Here is a 21838-nt window from a genome sequence, read left to right as displayed (position 1 = left end):
GGGATAATAAAAATGTTCTAAAACTGTGATGATGGTTACACGACTTGGTGAAGATACTACCATTGAATTGTGCCATTTAAATGAGTGGATTATATAGTATACGAATTAAATATCAATAAAGCTGTTTTTAAAAAGTAATAATAGGGCTTCCCTGGTGGCGCAGCGGTTGAGAGTCCGCCTGCCGATGCAGGGGACGCGGGTCCGAGCCCCGGTCCGGGAGGATCCCACGTGCCGCGGAGCGGCTGGGCCCGTGAGCCATGGCCGCTGCGCCTGCGCGTCCGGAGCCTGCGCTCCGCAACGGGAGAGGCCACAACGGTGAGGCCCGCGTAACGCAAAAAAAAAAAAAAAAGTCAGGGAAGTGAGAACAAATCTACTGATGCTTTCAATCAAACACATGATTTAACGTGCTCAGGTGAGCAGAGTCTAACTTTGGTCCAATGCATCCCGTTTACTGCAGGGGCTCATCAAGGATGCAAAGGGGCTCCACCCCGCCCCCCAGAGGCTGGCAGTGCCTTGGAGGAGATGCACATTTCAGATGGCCAGTGGCGATGGCCTGAGCGTGGAGCCCACCCTGCCCCCCAACTCTGTCTGGCCGGGTCTAAGGGTGCAGGGTGCAGCCACAGAATAATGCAAAGTGGCTTTAAGAAGTTGAAGGCTTTCTCAGCCCTGGGGAAGCCCATCACGAGAGGCGTCGTGGTGACACAGGGAAGAAACAGGGGCACGCTCACGCGGGGAGAGAGTCCAGGTCAAGGAAGGGTGTTCTGGGGCTGAAGACGTTTTGGAAATCCACTCCCCACCCCAGGGCAATCTTCGGGGCCACCCTTCAGTCGCTACACCTGTGGACCCCTCTGGGGACCGGGGCAGCCACAGACGCAGCTCCCCACCCTCGGGGGTCGGCGAGAGGAGCCCCGCGCGACGCCTTCCACACCAGCAGACCCCGCTGCTTAAACTGCGTTGATAATTAGATTCCAAGCCCCCAACAGCATTAACTGTGAAACGAGGCTTCATTTCAGTGCTGCGTCCATGCCGAGAGGTGCCTGGTCCGGCCGTCAGAACCCAGAGGCTCAGGTCTTTGCGTCTGACTGATGTGACCGGGAGAAGAACAGGAGGGAATAGGCTGGTCAGGTGCCCCAAGAAGTGGGGCCTCGGGGTGCTCGGGGGCGCTTCTTGCCTTTTTCAGATGTGTCTCTCCGACACTGTGAAGGCTCGCCGGAGACAAGCACAGTCCTCACCCTCCAGGCATCTCAGGACCACTCAGAAGGGCTCGGGGTCACAGACGAAGGGAAAGCAGCACAAAGGAGCAGAGGGCCAGCGCGAGAGCCTCACCCAGACCCCACGCCGCAGGGGTCTTCCCCGCGCATCACGCGGTCCACGCAGAGACAAGACAAAGCCCCCCGTGGCCAGCACCTGCGCCCTGGGCCTCGGACACCAAAGAGGTGGCGCTGTGATCGGCCACGAAGCGCGTGTGTTCGCTCTAATTCATGCTCCGGGGAGACTGGGCGCTTCTGTGCCCTTTGTTCACTTCTGCTGGGAGAAGAGGGTAAAGCGCCCCGTCTCACAGAAAGCAGCCTGTCTGAAGGCACAAGCTGTTCACCACAAGGGCCGTGAAAGTTCGAGAAGGTTCAAGAAGTCTCACTGACTAGGAATGTCACACCCCAGAGAAAAAAATCAACTGTCCTGACCACCACCATCTGGAGAGAAACACGAAGAGTTCACATGTGCACTTTCTGAACTTGGAACAGGTTATGTACAATGTTATTCAGCCTCCAAGATAAGGCTGAGTCTCAGGAAGCATCTGCTGAATGAACCCAGTTGACACAAAGGATTAAAAACCCTTCTTTTCTGCTCTGTGGACAGGAAAGGAAACCCCGAGGGGAGTAAAAGGTCAGCAGGTAGGCAACAGAAAGGAAGAGGTGCGGAAATGAGATGCAAAAGGGAGAGGGAGGCAAGATGGACAGAGCCACAGCCTTCACACCAGCACCGCGGGCCCCAATTCCCCAGCCCCGTCAGCCACTTGGTCGGCGGTTCCCCTCTGTTAGGAGATAAATTCAAACAGCACCACGTCAAAGCCCTAACATCTGGGACCTCAGAATGCGACTGTGCTTAAAGACAGGATCTTTAAAGGTGTAATTAAGGTAAAATGAGGTCTTCACAGGGGCCCTGATCCCGTATATGACTGGTGTCTTTATAAGACGAGGACACAGAAACACGTCATGTGAGGACACAGGGAGAACATGGCCATCCACACACCCAGGATAGAGAACTCAGAAGAAACCAGCCCTGCCCACTGGAGTTTGGACTTCCGGCCTCCAGGATTGTGAGCCAGAATGTGGTACTTGTTACGGCGGCCGAGCTGACTGATACACTCTCCAGTACCCGCCATGCTCTCTGGAGCGAAGGCTCCCGCAGGCGCCTTTGCTGGAAGACGATTCCAGCCTCAGTTCTCTAACTGCCATCTCAGACCCACCAAGAGCAACATAAGAATCCAGCCCCCGGGCGGCTGGGATGAGAGAGAAGGTCCATCCCCAGAGCGGCCACCTCAGGAAGCAGTGAGGCAGGAGGGGCCAGCACCTGCCCTAGACCTTCATGATGTATGTGCCCCCAGTTGCAGTACTAAAAGTAGGCAGACCCCCAAACACAGGGTTGGAAAACAGTCTGAGTACGGCCGTCCACCCCAGTTCTGTTCTGGCCCAGCTCTAAAACTACCGGCTGCCAACCCTTGAGGGCTCATCTCAGAATAACCTGGGAGCAGACCACCACCCACTTTACGGAAAGCAAGGGGGCTGGAGTGGGTGAGCAGCAGGGCAGGCGGCACAGAGGGGGGTCTGCAGGGCCTGGACCAACCCCCTCGAGACCTCCCACCCACACCCACCTCAGCTCAAAGATGGAAAAGGGGAGAAGCCACAGAGCAGGTGGAGGCTCCCTGCAGAAACACTGAAAGGAAGCGCCTAGTGAGATGCCTCTGCCTGCATTTACTGATGCAGTAAGATACACTTACTGATGCAGTAAGATGCATTTACTGATCTCCCCTTAATCAATAGTGAACAGACCTGTCCCCTGCAAAGAAACCAAACAGAGCTTACCTGTCGGGGGTTTTCTGGGGCTCTGGGTGTCTGGTGGCCGCCTGGCTGGACCGAGACAGGCGAGAAGCGGCGGCCGGTCACGGGGCCATCGCCCCCTGCAGCCCCCTCCTCGGGCTCAGCATGGTGTCCAACTCCAAAGCTGAAAAGGCAAAGAGGCCGTCACTGAACAAGCTGAACTTGCACAGATATGAACTGTATGCCCTGCGCCCAGGAATACAGGTTTTAAAAAAGACCTCCAGAAGTTGATTTTTTCAAGGAGACCGTCTAAAAGACAGACTTTTTGATTTGAAAGAAGTCCGCAAGAAGCAGGTTGCTAGATGCCCCGTCAGCTGACTGCAGGGACAAATGCCCACAGAAGAGCCAGAAGAGCCACGCGAAGCCACTGGTCCCAGGTCACTGGCCTGGAGCTTCCCCTCCCACCCCCGCTTAACCCCTAAGCAGGCGGGTAAGGAACGGGCAGACCTCCACCCGCTTGCAAGGCCAAGTTTATCTGTCAGGCATGCTTGGGGCCCAGATCACAGCCCACGTCCTTCCCAGGTCCTCCCAGGCTGCAGCCCTCACACCACCCCACAGGGACCGTCCTCATCTCAGACCAGGTTCCGGCCCACGGTTCTGGAAGGCTCTGAACGTGGCCCCTGCATGTTCCAAGGGAGGGAGTCCAGATCCTGTCTATGTCCTTCGATCCAAGGATCCAACTGCTATTTCTGAGGTCCGAGGCAGTGTTCTAGGGGTGGAGGAGACGGGGGGGACCAAGACGAAAGCTTGCCCTGCTGCAGGGGAGCGTCTGCTCACCTAGGCACCGCCACAGGGCAGAGGGGAGACAGCCCGCCACCCGGAGGATTTTAGCGCACAGGCCCGGAACACCTCTGAACCTCCCTAAGTCCGAGTGACACGCACCCACTCGAGGACTTAGCAGGGAGATCAGCACAGAGCAAAGGCTCCGTGGACGGGAGACCTGAGCACCGTTGTGCCTGTTTATCTGAGACGGTCACTGCTTGTGACATGGTGTCCCTGGGTGGAGAACACATCACTCAGGGAAGTTAAACTAACTCACCCTGATCATTCAACAAGTGGAAGCAAAACCTGCCCTGCCTCCGACCTGACACGGAAGACGTCACGGGTCCAGAACGTAGAAAACCACTGTAGAAGGTCCTGCTGGGCCCACCGGCTAAGAATCAGGCGTGGGAGCCAGAGAGCCTGGGCCACCTCCTGACCCCACCCCGTCTCGGCGGGTGACTTGTGGGTGGATCACCCAACTCCCTGAGCCTCAGGGTCCCCGGCTACAAAATCGACACCAAGATAGTATCTCCCTCCAGGGCTTTTATGAGGATGAAGGGAGGGCATGCGTGTAAAGACTTAGGATCCAACATACAATAAATGGGAGACAAATGCTTGTTACCAGGCCTAGGGCATGTCAAACGAGCCTCCCACTGTCAGGTGCTAAACGTGTCAGCTACCCGCAAGCTGTAAAGGCTGCTGATGTCGGGAGGTGATGCTGACCTTTTAGGATCAAAAGGGGAGACACGTGACCCAAGATTATTTGACTGCTCAAAGCTGACTATCACCTGTACAAGCAAAGGCATAGAATGAAAGGTCCTCCAAGAATTTGTAAGTCTGGAAAGCGTTATAATGTTTATGTCGAGTGGAACATCTCTAAATTCGAGTAGCTAAGTTGACCACAAGTTTTACAAAAAAAAAAAAAAAAAAAAAAAAAGGCGCATGGTCACACAGGCGTGAGGGTCTTCGAACGACAACGGGCTGGTGTGTCGGAAAGTTACCAGGTCACATAACGACAGTGTATCATATGCCTGTCACCACCTCCAACCATCTCATTCTGAGAGGTCTCCCTCGTCGCCAGAGAACTAACCTTTGCCTGGAGGCCCATCCAAATACCCCAGGACCACCTCCAAATGCATCTTTCAGGCCTATGCCTTCCAACTGACAACATATGTTTGGGAGATTTACTTTTTATCATGGGCAAAATAAGTTAATCCACAATTAAAGAAAAATGACATATAGTTGCCTGTCAAGCTGCTCCACACTTCAACCATTTTTGTCTATTTGTTAAGAAAGTGGGTGTCGCGCTTTACAGCAGACAATAAAAAGACAACATGATCCTTGAACCCTGTGAACCGAAAAGAGTTACTAAGATATATAGCACCTCATCAGGAACAAACCTCTAGAGGCTGCTTCCATGGCCCCATCCGGCAGCCACAGCTGGGACCTCCACGTCCCACACCCCCCGCCGACGGCCCCAGAGGCGTCCTGCGGGGACCCGGCCGGCTGCACCCACACCCACAGAAGTGATGGAACTCTCTGGGCGCTGATCGCTGATCAGGCAACACAGCGCTTCTCATGCAGTTTCACAGACAGACACGACATAAGCTTGAAATCTTAAGGAATATACGAACTTGGGCAAAAGAGAAATGTCTTAACTTACTTTGAAAATATTTCAGGAACAAAGGACCTCTTGATGTCTGTTGAGTGGCTCTGCTATCTTCCCGAAATTCCTGAGTTAATATAAAGTTTTGCTTCTGTCTAGCTTTCTCACACTAAATATTTAGAGTCATAACAGTGACTATTTAGACACTCAACAAATCCCAAGTTTCACGATGAGGCTATTCGGCCTGTCTGGAATGAAGTCTGGGGCCTCTCAAAAGGGGACAGAATACCTTTCATCAGAAAACTTAAATTCAGTATTTTACTGATCTCACAGGCCACTCTGCTCTCACAGAGTAAGAAGGCGCTTATGAAGACAAACTGAGAAATACATGAATGAAAGGGAATCGAAGAAAAGGCCGAGTCTCGTAAGTAATTATGAAGTTTCAGAACGCCGTTGCCGGACCCTGTGGTCAGCTTAAAGGAGAGTCGCAGTGAACGCTGAGGCTCTTCACCGTTGCTCACTGCCGTCAAGTGCCCCTAGACGGGACCTGCGTCCCAGAGACGCCACGGCTGCTTCCCGGGCAGAGACGACAGAACGCTGCGGGTGAAGGATGCTGGAAACAGAAGGAAGTCAAAACACAGGGACGTTCCCACCCAAAGGCCGACATCATGCTTTCAAACCACAGACACACAGCAAGGGTCTGGCAACAACTCGGCAGTGACACGCTGGCCCCAGCCGGGAAGGCATCTCCCGTGGTAGCCTGTCCACCAGCAGACGACCCTCGGGGCTCCACAGGATGGAGAGCTTGGCCCAGGACGGGGCACTCAGGTCTCAGAAAGAGCTTCCCAACTGGACGCCACCACGAAAACCGACAAAACTTCTCCGAAACGTATGAATGGGCCCCGACCCCACCCGGTGCTCAAGTCCTGGGTCCAAAGCAGAACCAAGGGGCCCACCGGTCAGTCCTCACCGTGGGGCTCCCAGGGGACGCCAAGCGAGCCCAAAGATGGGTTATCCAGAGGGAGCCTGTCCAAGGCCACACAGGACGGAAATGCAGCTGCATGAAGGGACTGCCTCCCTGGAAAAGGCGGGACACTTCTCCCCAAAACTAGCCCAGAGTCGCAGGGCAGTGAGGGGCAGGACAGACAGACAGACAGACAGACAGACAGACACACACACACACACACACACACACACACACACACACACGGTAACTGACCAGATGACAGACGGAAAATACCCACTCTCCATAGCTGACATGTATACATGCGTGCACTAGTTCAGTCCTTCGAACAGCCCTGTAACATAAACTAAAGAATATCACCACCCCTCCGTGAGAGAAATAAAAGGCCTGGGTGAATAGAAACATACTAAGTTCCTAAATGGGAAGATAAAAAGCATCACAAAGATTTTGATCCTCTTCAAAGTAATTCATTTAAAAATTAAAATTAATTTTGTCATGAAAAGGCAGTATCCATCTGAAGTCACGAAAACTGACAAAATGAAATAAATGGTAAGACTGCCCATTACAGAGAATGAAGGGAGAATTACTCCCATCCCAGAGAAAGACGCTGTAAAGCACAAGTAATTAGCACAGTGCAGTGCGGGCACAGAAATCCATGCTAGCTTCCATCACAAAGGGCTGGGCTTGTGAATATGAGTGTTACAATTTCATGAGAGCAGCACATGCTATCCTAACCGGAGACTGAGTCCGAATCACCAAGCTTCCACAACTGGCACACACAGGACCCGTGGGACTGGAATCCCTGGGCTCCCCCCCGTTCCCTGACTCCTCTGACGAGGTCACCCAAGATGAAGGTAACACCGTGATGACCGCAGAGATGGCCGTGACCCTTGACCTACCATCTGGTACACATCAGATACCTCACCAAATGTTCTACCACCTCCCATGTCAGAGGTTCCCAAAGATTAGGAGTAAACACATAATGAGACACACATAAATGAGCAGTTCTTAACTTAAGAATAACTAAATACTGTCGATTCTTTAAGGCTGAATTATCACCCCATTTGACGGATGGAGAAACCAAGCCCAGGAGACAACATAGTACCCACCTAGGTCACAGGGAAGAGCTGAGATTTACATCCACAGATGCTTGAATCCACCCCACCTGCTTTATTCTCTTGTTGACAAAATATCATTTGTGTGATAAGAGAATAGACACCTTTTGCACTTATTTGTAAGGCTGCTCTTCATTTCTGTTTCTTTCAATTCCATTGTTTGGAGCAGAGTTGGGTTTTTTTTTTTTTTTTCTTTTAGAGAAAAAAACAGCCAAAGGAAGAGCCTGAAATTCAAAGCATAGAGGATAAGTGGAGGGGGTGGGCGTAGGGGGTGGAGGGGATACCCTGCTTGCAGGTAACTGAGATTTCAGTGATGAGGCGTAAAATAAGGAGCCTTTTTTTTTTTTTTTTTTTTTTTTTTTTTTTTTTTCGGTACGCGGGCCTCTCACTGCCGTGGCCTCTCCCGTTGCAGAGCACAGGCTCCGGACGCGCAGGCTCAGCGGCCCAGCCGCTCCGCGGCATGTGGGATCCTCCCGGACCGGGGCTCGGACCCGCGTCCCCTGCATTGGCAGGCGGACTCTCAGCCACTGCGCCACCAGGGAAGCCCGAGAAGCCCTTTTAACCTGATAACAGGCACCTCCTGCGGTTCCAGTATGAGCCACAACTGTTTTGAGGTTCTAGACAGTACAGTGAGATCCAGGAACAGAAATGTGGTGTAGACGTTGACTAGAAAAAGATAATACGCCCGGCATCACTTACAGACAAAGTGCTGAACAACTGGCTGGAAAATGGTAGCGCTCACATGAGCATCTAGTAAGGTGGTGACCCCAGAGACCACGCGTCCACGGCTCTTCTGGATGAGGCTCCAAGACGACGAGAACGTCTAACGGGAGAACAGTGCTATCCACAGACGCAACGGAAGTCACCTACGTAAGAAATACGTACCATCCAGAGAAAGTCACGGTCCGAAAGAAGCCACGCACCCCAATGCTCACTCCGGTGCTGTTCACGACAGCCAAGACATGGAAGCAACCTAGATGTCCACCAACGGAGACATGGATGAAGAAGACGTAGGACACACATATACACAACGGAATATCAGTCATAAAAAAGAATGAAATCATGCCACTTGCGGCAACATGGATGGACCCAGAGATTAACCTACTAAGTGAAGTTAAGTCGGACAGAGAAAGACAAACATCGTATGATATCACTTACATGCGGAATCTTAAAAAAAGAATGTTACAAATGAACTTACAAAACAGAAACAGAGAACAAACGTATGGTTATGGGGTCGGGGGTGGGGGAAGGATGGGGGGCATATACTGGGAGTTTAGGACTGACGTGTGCACGCTGCTGTATTTAAAATGGATAATCAACAAAGCCCTACTGTAGAGCACAGGGAACTCTGCTCAGTACTCTGTAACCACCTAAATGGGAGAACTGGAAAAAGAATAGGTACGTGTATATGTATAAGTGAGTCGCTTTGCTGTGCACCTGACACTAACACAGCACTGTTAATCAACTCGACTCCAATATAAAATAAAAATTAGAAAAAAAAAAAAGAAAAGAAAAGAAATACATATCAGACCCTTGGAAGAAAGCAAAAGGTTGAGTGAGGAATCTGAGAGACACGTGCAGGAGGACAGGAAGGTAGAAATGCACCACTTTCTGGGGAGGGAAGCCCACTCCCCAGCCAGCGAACAGCAGACCAGGACCGCCCCCCCCCCCAACCTAATGAACAGCCCGGTTGGCCGGGGGCCCCGCCCACCGACCCACAGGCGGCAGCAGACACAGGTCCAGAGCCCAGGAAGGAGTCTGGATGAGGCGAATGACAACACGAGAACGATAACCAGGCTCATATTCACACTCAACAAGACACAGTGGAGTCCTCACCTGCCACCAAGCCTGATGCGTTAATGACAAACAGGATAAAACAGCCTAAGAGGAAATCTGGAAGAATAACGTTACAAAATCTGGGTGAGGAAGAGCTTTTAAGCCAGATTCTTCACCGGGAGCCCAGGAAGGAGAAATCAGCTCCTTCACAGCAGAAGACGCTCTGTGCAAAGTCCAAAGACGCGCAGAAAGCCTCAGGAGAAGCTACCATCAACGCAGGCAGCAACCTGCTCTCAGCAAATCTCCCGGTTTATTAAAATAACACAGGATGAGCAGCCCAACGTGAGAACAGGGAGAGGACAGAAGCAAACAACTCGCCAAATACACACGTGAAACACACGCAACTTCACAAGTGACCGTGGAAACATAAATTATAATAGCAACAAATGAGCCACAAATTTTGATGCATCTGATTGCTGAAAGATTTACAAACTGGGATGATCCCCGAGAGCTGCGGATGGCCTGGGAACGAGGAGGCTCTCCTGAGTCGTAGGTGGGGTTCCCTGAACGGGCTGTGGGGGGAACAACTGGGCAGCACCCCCGAAACTTCAGCCTTAGGGGCGGGAATCCGACTTCTTGTAACCGTTCCTCACCCGCGCGTGTGCGACGGGAGAGCCGGAAACACCCCAGACACACCTGCTCAACACCACCCCCTGCAGCTCCCAGCAACGGCTCCCACCAGGCACGCACGCAGAACCCGGGCTGCCTCCGCCTTCCTTTCTCTCGCACCTCCCGCCCGTGCAGCCCACCAGGCCGCTTAACTTTTGTCAGGAGAAGCATCTGAAATCCATCCGCTGCCTTCCAACACCAGGCCACCACTCCCATCTCGCCTGGACCCGGCTCCCAGCACCTGCTGCATCTTCAGCCACTCTCAAGCCGGCAGCGGGCTCCAGACACACCCCAACACCCACCGCCAGCCACCAGCCCAGACCCGGGGGCCCTGCGTTCCCCCTCAGGCTCCCAGGGAGCGCTGACCCAAGATCCACCCTGCCCACCGGCCTCCCCCAAGGCCTGCCGCTTCCCTCCTTATGGCTCTTGCATGTTCCGTGTCCTCTGTCAGGGGTGACCCCACCTTTCTTCCTCCTCCCCTTGAAACTGAGTCCCAATAAAACCAAATTCCCCTGCCAAGTTTCTGATTAACCTCTCTATGCAAAACCTTATTCCCTTTCTTGTTGTGCACCTGTTCCCCTCAAGACTGAGGAGTTGCAAAGAAAAGGGGGGACTGAAACCGAGCAGGACCCTTCGGGGACCTCCCGGGTACAAAAGCCCCTCTGTGTCCCCGTTCCTGGTTTGTAGAAAAAGGCTTTAGTCTCCTAGGGCTTCCCTGAGTTCCAAAGAGCAGACTCAAGCAGAGGAGATACAGAAACAAAGGAAAAGCAGTCCAGCGAGAATAGTAATGACAACAGTTTATCAATAAAACAGAGTCCTGGGCTTCCCTGGTGGCGCAGTGGTTGAGAATCCGCCTGCCGATGCAGGGGACGCGGGTTCGTGCCCCGGTCCGGGAGGATCCCACGTGCCGCGGGGCGGCTGGGCCCGTGAGCCTGCACGTCCGGAGCCTGTGCTCTGCAACGGGAGGGGCCACAACAGTGAGAGGCCCGCGTATCACAAAAAAAAAAAAAAAAAAAAAAAAAAAAAGAGTCCTAGCTCCTTCTCAAGGGATAAACGTAACAATGTGACGTATATCTTTGAGTTGTTCTGCAGAAACTAAGACCCTCCCTCACCCCCCAGGGGCAGGACGGTGACTACATGCTGAGCAAAAGCGTAGACCCCAGACTGGTTGGAACCAGAAGGTTGGTGAAGATTCCTGTCACCTCACCACCAACGAATCAGAAGCTGCAACCCTCACCCCAAATGTTGCCCTTGAAAACCCCTTCCCTGAAAGCCCTCCGGGAGTTTGGGTCTTTTGAGTGCGAGCTGCCCATTCTCCTTACTTGGTGCCTGCAATACAAACGCTGTCCTTTCCTTCACCACAACCCACTGTCTGTTGATGGGTTTTGCTGCACTCGGGGCGAGCAGGCCTGTGTCCAGTTTGGTAACACCCTCCCCACATCCTCTCCACCCTGTCCCGGCCCTGGGACCCCACTGGTCCTGCAAACACATCCAGGGGTGCTGGGGCTGCTTTCCTGCTACTGACACTGTGTCTGTGTCCCCACCAAGGAGCCACTCTGCAGCCGGGGACCACATCTGTCCTGGACACTGTAACATCCTCAGCTCTCAGCGAAGGCCAAGGGTTCAAAGCTTTGTTGAGCACATGAAAACACATCCCACTGGGAGCCTGGTGATAGTCTTCCAGGGCAGGGATCCTCTGGGCTGGTAGGCGAACCCCACAAAGCGAGGGCCTGGCTCAGCCCCGGGGAGCAGCCTGCCTCCTCCACGGCCTCAACTTCTCAACCGTGTGATGAGAATGAAACAGTCCCAAGCTCCCTCGAGGACTGAATGATCAACTCCCAGGAGTGCTCCTCACAAGGCAGAGGCAGCACTTGACAAAGGGTGACTATAGCAGACGGAGGAGGGGAAGGGCTAAGAGCTAAGGCAATGCTCATGCAAAAAGGAGGAAAGTAACAGACACGCATGGGCCTGGCCGGGAATTGGACAGAAGAAGACCCAGAAGAGCCCTGAACAACTCTGACCCGCGGGAGGCCGCCAGGATGAGCAGAGAGCGAGAGAAACTCTACTCTGCAGACTTCTGGGTTGGAGTTGTCACAGTGAGGAATGCGAATTCCTTATGCAAAATTAACATTTATCTTTCTAGGAAGCACTGTAGTCAAGGTTCAGACCAGTGGTCCTGCCTGCTTCTCCTCGCTCCCTGCCCCGCACCCTGGCTCTCCTGGCGGTCTCCCTCCCTCTGTTGTGGCAGCTGGTTCTCCCACCCATTCTAGGAATTCCAGAAGATTCCTGCCCTCTCCCTCCAACAATGAGGCCATTAAGTGCTTGGGGGGGGGGGGTGTCCTTTGTACATGCTGTTTCTAGAAATGCAAAGTATTTGCCTCTATTTTCTTTTCTTGTTCTTTCTTTTGCACTTTCTTTCTTCCCTAGAGATTAAAAAAAAAAAACAACACAGGATAACAAGGACAGTAAGTGAAGACTCTATAGCTCGTGGAGAAAGCACACAATTTATTGTTCAGGCAAGCAATCGTTTTGCATGAAGAAGGCTCGGCCCGCAGCTGGTTAGGATTTCTGCCCTCCTCACGGAATGAATTGACAGGAAACAGAGTCAATCTGGTTCGGAAGCTTTATCACCACTCTGCAAGCAGCCCGTTATCAACATTCGCCAAGTCACAGGGTGCACCCCGAAGTCCCCTACCCCCCCCCCCCACCCCCAGCTTGAGACTTTCTATTTTCAAAGAGAAACCTCTTTTCTTCCTCTGGATCGTTCAGCACATGCAGTAAGCCATGACTGTGGGTTCTAGGTTTCCAGGATAAGGTATTACAAGCTGGTCCCTCAGCTCAGAAGTCGAGATTTGAGGAAGGATCACAGACACCTAGGATCTACCCAAAGCAGAAACGCTCGGAAAACGGTGACCAGCGGCTCCGAAATGCGCTCTTACGCATGGTGGGCAGACCTGGTGGGGCTGAACACTGACCCAGCCGTAGGCATATTCCAAACTACCATATTTAGCAATTTCATCTACTGTTATTACTTTTATAAAATCTAACAGTATGAACCCACAGTGACTTTTCATTGTCTCTGTGTGATGAGTCCTCTTCGTCCCTGCTCAGTCCTGTCAGCAGCTTCCCGCTGGCCAGTCAGCCCGCCCAGTGGCCAGAAGACAGCCCAGCCCAGCCGGCTCCCAATGCTCCGTCCACAAGGACGCCTGAATCCTGAGGGATGGTACAGGCAGGAATGGGACCCCCAAAAGGCTGTTATTGGTTGCGTCACTGTGTGTCCCCAAATCCACATGTTGAACCCCAAACCTCCAATGTGATGGTGTTAGGAGGTGGGGCCTTTGGGAGTTCACTGGGTGAGATGAGGTCATGAGGGTGGGGTCTCCATAATGGGATTAGGACCCTTGGAGGCAGAGCCCAGATGTAACATACAACACGGTTAATGTAATCAGCATTGCTCATGTTATGTACAAAGCTGACAGAGTAAACCCTAAGAGTTCTCATGATAAGGGAAAAGCACTTTTTTTCCCCTTTTACTTTGTCTCTATATGAGACGACTGGACATTCACTAAACATATTGTGGTCATTTCACGATGGCCGTCGGCCAGATCATTACGCTCTACACCTTACGCGTCTACGGTGCCGCATATCAATTACATCTCAGTAAAACTGGAAGGAAGCAAAGAAGAGACCAGAGAGCCAGCGTGTACTGTACGTCCACCATGGGAGGAGACGGAAAAGACAGCGTGCACAAACCAGAAAGAGGCCCTCGCCAGACACCGAACCCGCCGGTGCCTTGATCTCGGCCGTCCAGCCTCCAACGCTGTGGGAGGGGAGTGTGTGCTGTTTAAGCCCCAGTTGTGTGACAGCAGCCCCCCAGACTAGGCAGGGGACACACCCCGCCCACGTCCCCCAGCCCAGCTGCTCAGGAGGGACACGAAGGCTCACGGGCTGTTTCCGGACCCCACACCCTGGCCCGCGCCCCCTCAGGCACCGCCCCCGGGCGACAGGCTCTCCTCTCCCACGGGGCCCCCCACTCGGGACACCCGGGCTGCTCCCCGGCAGGCGGGACGTTCTGGTGCGGCACGTGAGCCGGCCTCCCGTCTCCTGGGTCCACGTCCACCGGTCCCACAGATGTCACGGCGTGGCAGCCACCACGAGCGGCCCCTCCCACCGACCCCGCAGCCCTCGGCCGCGCCGCAGGCACGGCTCAGGCCCCCAGGACCAGCTCGTGCACGGGTCTCTCAAAGTCACCTCCCAGATCCTACCTACCGGTGAGCTCACCCCGATGGGGCCCGACCGCCCTGCTCCGGCCCGGTCGCCAGGTCAAGTCATCAACCTGTTCACAATGCAGCCTGAGGCGGGGCCGAAGCCTTGCCCGACGGGGGGACCGGGCAGAGCGGGCCCTCCTGCCACGCACTGCACCCTTCCAGGCTTGCCCGTCCGCCCTCTGCGCCCTTGTCAAGGACCGGTGACCCCGTTCCGCGCGCCTGGGACTGGGGAGACTGGCCCGTGGGAGGAAGAAGCCCCCGGGCATCCCGAGCCTGAGGTTCCTGCTCTGTGTGAGGAGGGCCTCGGACACGCACCCGTGGAACGAGGGTTTATCTGGGCAAAAAAGCGTCGGGCTGGGCTTCCCTGGTGGCGCAGTGGTTGAGGGTCCCCCTGCCGATGCAGGGGACGCGGGTTCGCGCCCCGGTCCGGGAGGATCCCACGTGCCGCGGAGCGGCTGGGCCCGTGAGCCGCGGCCGCTGCGCCTGCGCGTCCGGAGCCTGTGCTCCGCAAGGGGAGGGGCCACAGCAGTGAGAGGCCCGCGTACCGAGAAAAAAAAAAAAGCGTCGGGCTTTCCAAACCGCAGACACAGCGGCCACGTCACACACGCCCAGCGTGCATCCCCTCCTCGCCCGGCACTTGCTCCCAGCGACTTAGGAACGGCTGTGCCAGGACAATGCCGACGCGGAGTGAAGCTGGGGCCCTTCTCCTTCCACCTGCGGGAGTACGAGTGGTCTGCAGTGCGAAAAGCCGACGTGGGGGGCTGGGAATCCCAGCTCAGGCAGTGAATTCTGTTCCTACCCGGCTGCAGTCATTTGTGCAGAAAGGGTGAGGACTCCCACTGCTACCCCGACCCCCCAGTAAATCTCAGTTCAGAATCGATTCCCCGGAAGGAGGAGCGTGCTCTTTGTACGCCAGTTCTGGCGTTGAAGACGGCGCACCGTCCCGAGTCTCTCGTCGACCCAGGAGCTCGCAGCCGACCGCCGAATGCTCGGCGCCACCTTCCTTAACCACCTTCCCACACGCTCGCCTGGGCCCTGAGATTCGTGACTTTTCCCCTGAATTCTCCTGGCTCCGCCTCGCCTAACACGTATGGAGTTCTCACTATGTCCTCAGCCTTAGCACTGGGAGCTACAGAACCATCAAAACATGGTCCCTCACCTTGTTTCCAGGGCGATCCACGCAAGATACAGGTGTGAGGCCAGATCACCGTCAAGACCCTTGAACAACAACGTGCGAAGAGAAACGGCTTGCGCCACGCGTGCCCGATCGTTGCCTGTATCACTTCTGCAAACCTCCTAAATGAACTTGTTCTCGGGTATCCAGCAGGGGACCCTCAGCTGTTGATAATCCCCACGGGGACCAGCCCTAAACAAGCGCTAACTTCTTCAGGAATCCTAGCCATTCATTCACACATCACTGACCAAAGATCAGGTCGCCCCCTCCTGTCTGGGAAAGTCTGCCCCTCGGAACAGAGGCAAAGGAAAGGGAAGAGGGGGAGCCTGTTCACTGGCGAGACGGCGACCGGGGGGGCCTGGCGTCCCAAGCACGTCACTCGGAAGCCCACCTCTGCATGCAGGTGGGCGCGCCTCAGAATATTTACTGTTCCTCACGTGGACAGAGCCTGAGGGGCGGGGCCGGCTCTCCCACTGCAAAGCCAGGTCAGACTTCAGTCCCAGCATCAAAATTCACACTTTGCATCCCCTTCGCCTTCTCCCGGTGACGTGCACTATTAAAACAGCCACAACAGACTAACTTCAGTCTCCTAGAAAGGTTACTAAATCTTGCTAGAAGGCTCTTGTCTGCCATGGCTGTGACGCCAAATGCTCAGGAAAGGTCAGCCATCACGCCACACGGGGGGCTTCGTGGGAGGAAAGACAGTATCAAGACACGAGAAGGAATCTTTCATCGTGACCAAAACCACTTGCGTGAGCTACTGGAACAGGCTTCCGTGCAAATACAGACCCCATGTTCCTCCTGGCCCTGGCCCACCCCTTCACGCTTCCCAAGCCCATGGGTGTCGGCACCCCAAGGATGTGCCCTGAGGCTCTCACACGTCAGCTGGATGCTAGAGGAATAAACGAGTATCTGGTCGGTCTCATCCCAGGTCCTGGGGCACAGCCCCTAAAACTCCTGGGATCTCCGGAGTGGTGGGTGTCTTTTGTACGCTGATGAGCTGACAGGCAACTGGGGGCCCCTAAACGGCTTCAGGATCGGGGCTGGTCACCAAAAGGCGGGGGCATAGTTAGAGGGTTGGAACTTGCAGCCTCATTCTAGGACCTCCAGCGGGGGAGGGGGGCTGGAGACTGAATTAATCTCAGTCTCCATTAACTCAATTAATTCAACGGCCAAGGAGTTACTCAATCGTACCTGCCGGCTGGAACCTCCACAAAAACCGGCAAGGACAGGGTTCAGGGAGTTTCCCCGTTGGTGAACGCTCTGGGGGGCTGGGAGGGGCGCACCCCACCCCCGTACCTCACCTCCTGCACCGCTCCCGTCTGGCTGTTCCCGAGCTGTGTCCCTTACCATCCCTCGGGCTAGTTTCAGGCCCTTGAACCTATGAGATCCGATTCTCCCCCCAGGCAGACGGCGTCAGAGCTGAGCCCAGCTGTAGGACACCCAACTGGCGCCCGGACAGTCGGAGAATTGACGTCGGGAGGACAAAACCTGACATTTGGTGTCAGAGGTGTTGTGAGTAAAAACAGCTCAACCCAACAGAGGAAAAACAGGCCCCGTGGCCCAGACTGCCCTGCCCCCAACCCTGCAGGCGCTCAGGCCCTGGCCTGCGGCTCCCACCCTCACCCCGCGGGTTCCGAGGTCTCCAAGCAGCACACTGGGGCCCTTCACGCCCCCCAGGCCGCGGGCATCCCGGGCCTTCCGATCCCCCAGCAGGAAGCGGGGAGAAGGGAAGAGAACGCCGGTCTCTAGGCCTCCTCATCGCAGCTCGCGCTTTCCGCACCCGATAAAAAGCGCCACCTCCTCTGCCTTCCTGGTCTCTGCTGGTGAAAGTTCCTCGGCTCCAAAGTGCTCTTGGAGGCACCCGGGACCCTTTAGACTCCCCGCCTGTAACCGTGACCTAGGACAGGGCAGCCCACACCGGGTGACACGCGGGCAGGATGCGCTCAGCAAACGCAGCTGGACCAGACGTCGGAACTGCCCACACTTCGCAGCCTGGACCGTCGTGCAGAGCTTCCTGCCACTCCGTGGAGGCTGACGCCCGCACCCACTCCCCAGACCCATCTGAGCAGCGCAGGTCACCTCAGCTGACACGTCTCTCCCGGCACCATCATTTCCACTTGGCGTCCCTACTTAATTTAACCCCCCAAAGAGCCGGAGAATGCCAGGAGACTGAAGACCCAGGCTCCCCTTTATGTGGCCTCAGTAACTCTGGACCTGGAGGCTTCAGGCCTCTCCGAGCTACAGGTGACACAACAGAAACAAGCAACCAATCAAAGGGACCGCTGGTGGCCCTGCCGGGCACTCCTCCACCTTCCCCAGGGGGTGGGGACCCCAGCATCTTGAGCCCCTGTTCCAAAACCTCCTGTCCCACAAGACACCACGATGCAACCTGTCCCTTTCCTCTTGGTCTCTCCGGACTGTATCCTAGAGCTTCCTGGAGGCCACATGACATGTGACTGATGCAGAGCTGATCCCAGGACCCCTTGCCAGATGGGAAAGGGATTTACAAAATGTAAAATGCTGTCAGTCTCATTAAAATTGTTGTTTAAAAAATATAGTTATTTTTTCTTAAAAGATGTTGCTTAGGCTTACATATAGTGAGTTTATTATTATTCTTTTTACAGAATATTTTTTACATTTCTATCTTCATTTCTAAAATGATAAATAGCAATATACAGGGCCACGTAAACAGAAGCTCTTCGAGGCCTTCTGTCACCTGTAAGAGCGTCAAGCGTTCCTGAAAGCAGCCACCATGCCCGGGCCAGGCCCTGCCCCAATGCTGAGGCCCCCAGCTCTGCAGAGAGAGCCTGTCTCTCATGGGACAAGACCCACAGAAACTTCTTCCTCCCTTCTCGTTTTCTTCAAAATGAGACTGAACTTCAGAACTCCGCACCCCAGACGTGGCCCTGTAAAGAGTCCCCAGCCAGAGCCCATGTGGGGGGCTCTCTACCCCAGGTGCACAGGGGGACTCGGCTCGTCCCCTCTGACTGTGGCTGGTCCCTTGCTGATTCTGGCAAGATGCAAGGCTCTGAGTCACTGAGCACCTTCTTCCCTCCCCCCTCGCCCCCTCCCCTCCCCCCCCCCCCCCGACCAAATAAGCCACCAAATGGGCTGCAGCAGAGGGAAATGTCACACGTCCAGTATTTCCAGTTTTCAAGCAGAGTTCTAGAACAGCCGCAGGCCAGGCAGGGAGCCGGGTGCAGACCCAGAGTGCAGGGCAGCCCCGAAGGCAACAGCCACAATGCACCCCTGTCCCCAACAGCGCTGATCCCTGGGGCGCTACCTTCCCCCGACCAGGGAGCCCACAGCCCTGGGACCACGGTGTCTCCCCCCTCCTCGGGCTCCCGCGGGAGGATTACCACTCCCGGGGCTGCACCCCGCTTAAGAAGGGAAAAGAGGATCTATTGCTGACCTGCGAACGTGAGATGGACTCTTCTAAATAGGGCAAGAGCCTCTGTAATACCTGTTATTTCCAGCCTCAGGAGTCCTACCCTGCACAGAGCCAAGAGGACCAGTGCCTCCGTGCACGTCCTCACCTCGGGAAGGCCCCAAGTGACCCTGCCAGGCTTTAAAAAGTCCAGTGAACTCAAATGGCATCCGTGTGCCCTGAGAGCCAGCACTAACTACCGGAGGCGAAGTGAGATTGCCTCGGGGATGGAGATCCATGCAGGAGGCCTCCTTCACCCTCGGAATCACCCTCAACGATCTCCAGTGTTGTGAGAAATAAAGAAAGGACAGATCTGTGAGCGTAGTGGGGCAAGAGGGGTTCCAGCCTCCATAAGGCCTCAAAACGCAAGGCCTTTACTGCAACACGCAAAGCTACAAGGCGGCCACCTGGCCTGGAAACAAAGGTGAAATGATGTTACATCACAATACAGGGCAAAACGCACCCTTGCCTCTAGATTTAATAGCTCCTAGACCATCCTGAACCCAAGAGTCCCAGGACTGTCAAGAACACAGAATCTTTCTTGAAAAATCCCCCCAGGGAAAGGGAACTGAATGAAGCCCTGCTGTGTGTCAGGCACCGTGCAATGAATTTACTTACATTTTCCTTTCATGTTTACACATTCTGAGAGCAAAGAATATACATCTTGGACAAGGTCCTTCCTCTTACTGCTAATGCAAGTTTGTATGCCCGACACACAGTGAGGCCAAACAACTGAAACGTCGGCGTTTGGAGCAGAGGACGGTTTACTGCAGGGCCATGCAAGGAGACTGGTGGCTCACGCCCTGAAAAGCCTCGAGCTCCCCAAAGGGTTTCGCAAAGCGAGAGGGCGGGCCCGTAGGGTATGTGATCAGCCTGCGTATAATTCTCTGATTGGCTGACGGTGAGGCTACAGGACGGTGTCACAGGGGCTACCATTATCGGTCCTGAGTCTCCAGGAGACCTGGGGCTATGTGCTCATGGTCATCAAGGAGTTCTTCCATTGGGTGGCGACAGTTTTGACAGCTGCAAAACTCAGGAAATGTGCATCAAATACTATTATCTAGGTACTTCCGAGAGGAGCTACAGCAGAGGGTATGGGAAAGGCCTGTCCCGGGAAGGCCCCATGGAGTCCTGCTAGATTACACTGCCACAACACATCCCCATGCTTTCGCTGGTGGAAACACACCACCTCCTCCTTCCGTAGTAGCATCACATGCAAACCTGTAAACTCAGAGCTACACAGAAGAAGGAATCCACCCCCATCCAGTCAAGTTCTTGCTCCGTTCCTTCCCAAACAGCAGCACGGGGTCTCGTCCCAGCAGTTCTGGAGTTCTGCAGGCACCTCTCCATCACCCCAGCCCAGCGGCGGTGAGGCTAGATAGCAAGGGCCCCGTAAGAGCCCGCTCAGGTTCGGGTGTTCTGTAAAACGTTCTCCTAAATGTAATTTACTCTGTGACTGTTCACACCTTAGCAGTCTTTCTTACCACATAAGGATCATTCTAAGAAGAAAGGATTCTAGAGGAATAAAGGACAGAAAGCTGTAAGGGATGCACAAACCAAAGAATAGAAAAAATGGCAGATGCTCTTCCTTATCAGAACTTTAAATGTAAATAGATTAAACCCTCTAGTCAAAAGGCAGATATTGACAGAATGGAGAAAAAAAAAAAAAACCCCACATAATCCAACCATATGCTGAGACTCACTTTAGATCTAAAGACACAATCAGATTGAAAGTAAAAAGGTGGGAAAAGGGCTTCCCTGGTGACGCAGTGGTTGAGAGTCCGCCTGCCGATGCAGGGGACGCGGGTTCGTGCCCCGGTCCGGGAGGATCCCACGTGCCGCGGAGCGGCTGGGCCCGTGAGCCGTGGCCGCTGCGCCTGCGCGTCCAGAGCCTGTGCTCCGCAACGGGAGAGGCCACAACAGTGAGAGGCCCGCGTACCGCAAAAAAAATAAAAATAAAAACACACAAGAAGGTGGGAAAAGATATTGCATGTTAATATTAAAAACAAGAGAGGGAAAAAAAAAAAAAAAAAACAAGAGAGGGAGAGGAACCTGGAGTCACTATACCAACATCAGACAAAATATACTGTAAGTCAAAACTGTCACAGAAGACAAAGAAGTGCAGCACGAAACAGAGCACCTGAAAAACCGTAAACCAAATGAACATCAAGACACACACGCAACACTCCCCCGAACCACAGGAGAATATACGCATTTTTCCGAAGTGTACACGGAACCTCCTCAAGGATACACCACACGTTCAGCCACAGAACAAGCTTTTCATATATGAAGACCCACAGCCAACATCATACTCAGGGGTGAAAGAGTGAAAGTTTTCTTCTAAGATCAGGAACAAGACAAGGATGTCCACGTTCAACACTTCTGTTTAACACAGTATTAGAACTTCTAGCTAGAGCAGGCAAGAAGGAGAAAGAAAAGGTATCCAGAATGGAAACGAAGAACTAAAATCATTTGTTTGCAGATGACATAATCTTATATGTCGAAAACCTTAAAACTTACACACACTCACAAGACAGTATTAGTTAATAAATGAATCAAAGTTACAGAATAGAAAATCAACATGCAAAATCAGTTGTGTTTCTATGTCAAAACCATGAGCAATCTGAAAAGGAAATTAAGAAAACAATTTCGTTTACAATAGCATCAAGAATGATAAAATAATTAAGAGTAAATTTAAACCAAGAGACAAAAGACGTGTACACTGAAAAACTATAAAACATTTCTATATGAATATAAAGAAGACATAAATAAGAGACATCTCTAAATCATGCAGTGGAAAACTTAATGTCAAACATCAAATGTTAAAACAATCTACAGACTCAATGCCATCCCTATCAAAATCCCACTGGCATTTTTACAGAAATAGAAAAAGCCGTCCTAAAATTTATATGGGTTCTCAAGGGACCCTGAATAGCCAAAACAATCTAGAAAAAGAAGAAGAAAGTTGGAAAACTC

At 53.6% G+C, this 21838-nt stretch overlaps 1 protein-coding gene across 4 annotated transcripts in view; it reads right to left on the bottom strand.

The window, feature by feature from the left end:
- Window positions 1-21838, bottom strand: part of GRB10 (growth factor receptor bound protein 10) — a 188244-nt gene that overhangs the window by 150664 nt on the left and 15742 nt on the right. For all 4 annotated transcript variants that reach the window (XM_059074699.2, XM_059074698.2, XM_067042955.1 and 1 more), the window contains exon 2: window positions 3084-3222. The gene's annotated coding sequence lies outside the window, so the exon portion shown is untranslated. The remainder of the gene's footprint in view (window positions 1-3083; window positions 3223-21838) is intronic.

Source organism: Kogia breviceps, chromosome 9, assembly GCF_026419965.1.
Source record: "Kogia breviceps isolate mKogBre1 chromosome 9, mKogBre1 haplotype 1, whole genome shotgun sequence".
Lineage (NCBI taxonomy): Eukaryota > Metazoa > Chordata > Mammalia > Artiodactyla > Physeteridae > Kogia > Kogia breviceps.
This window is presented reverse-complemented; position numbering and strand designations above follow the sequence as displayed.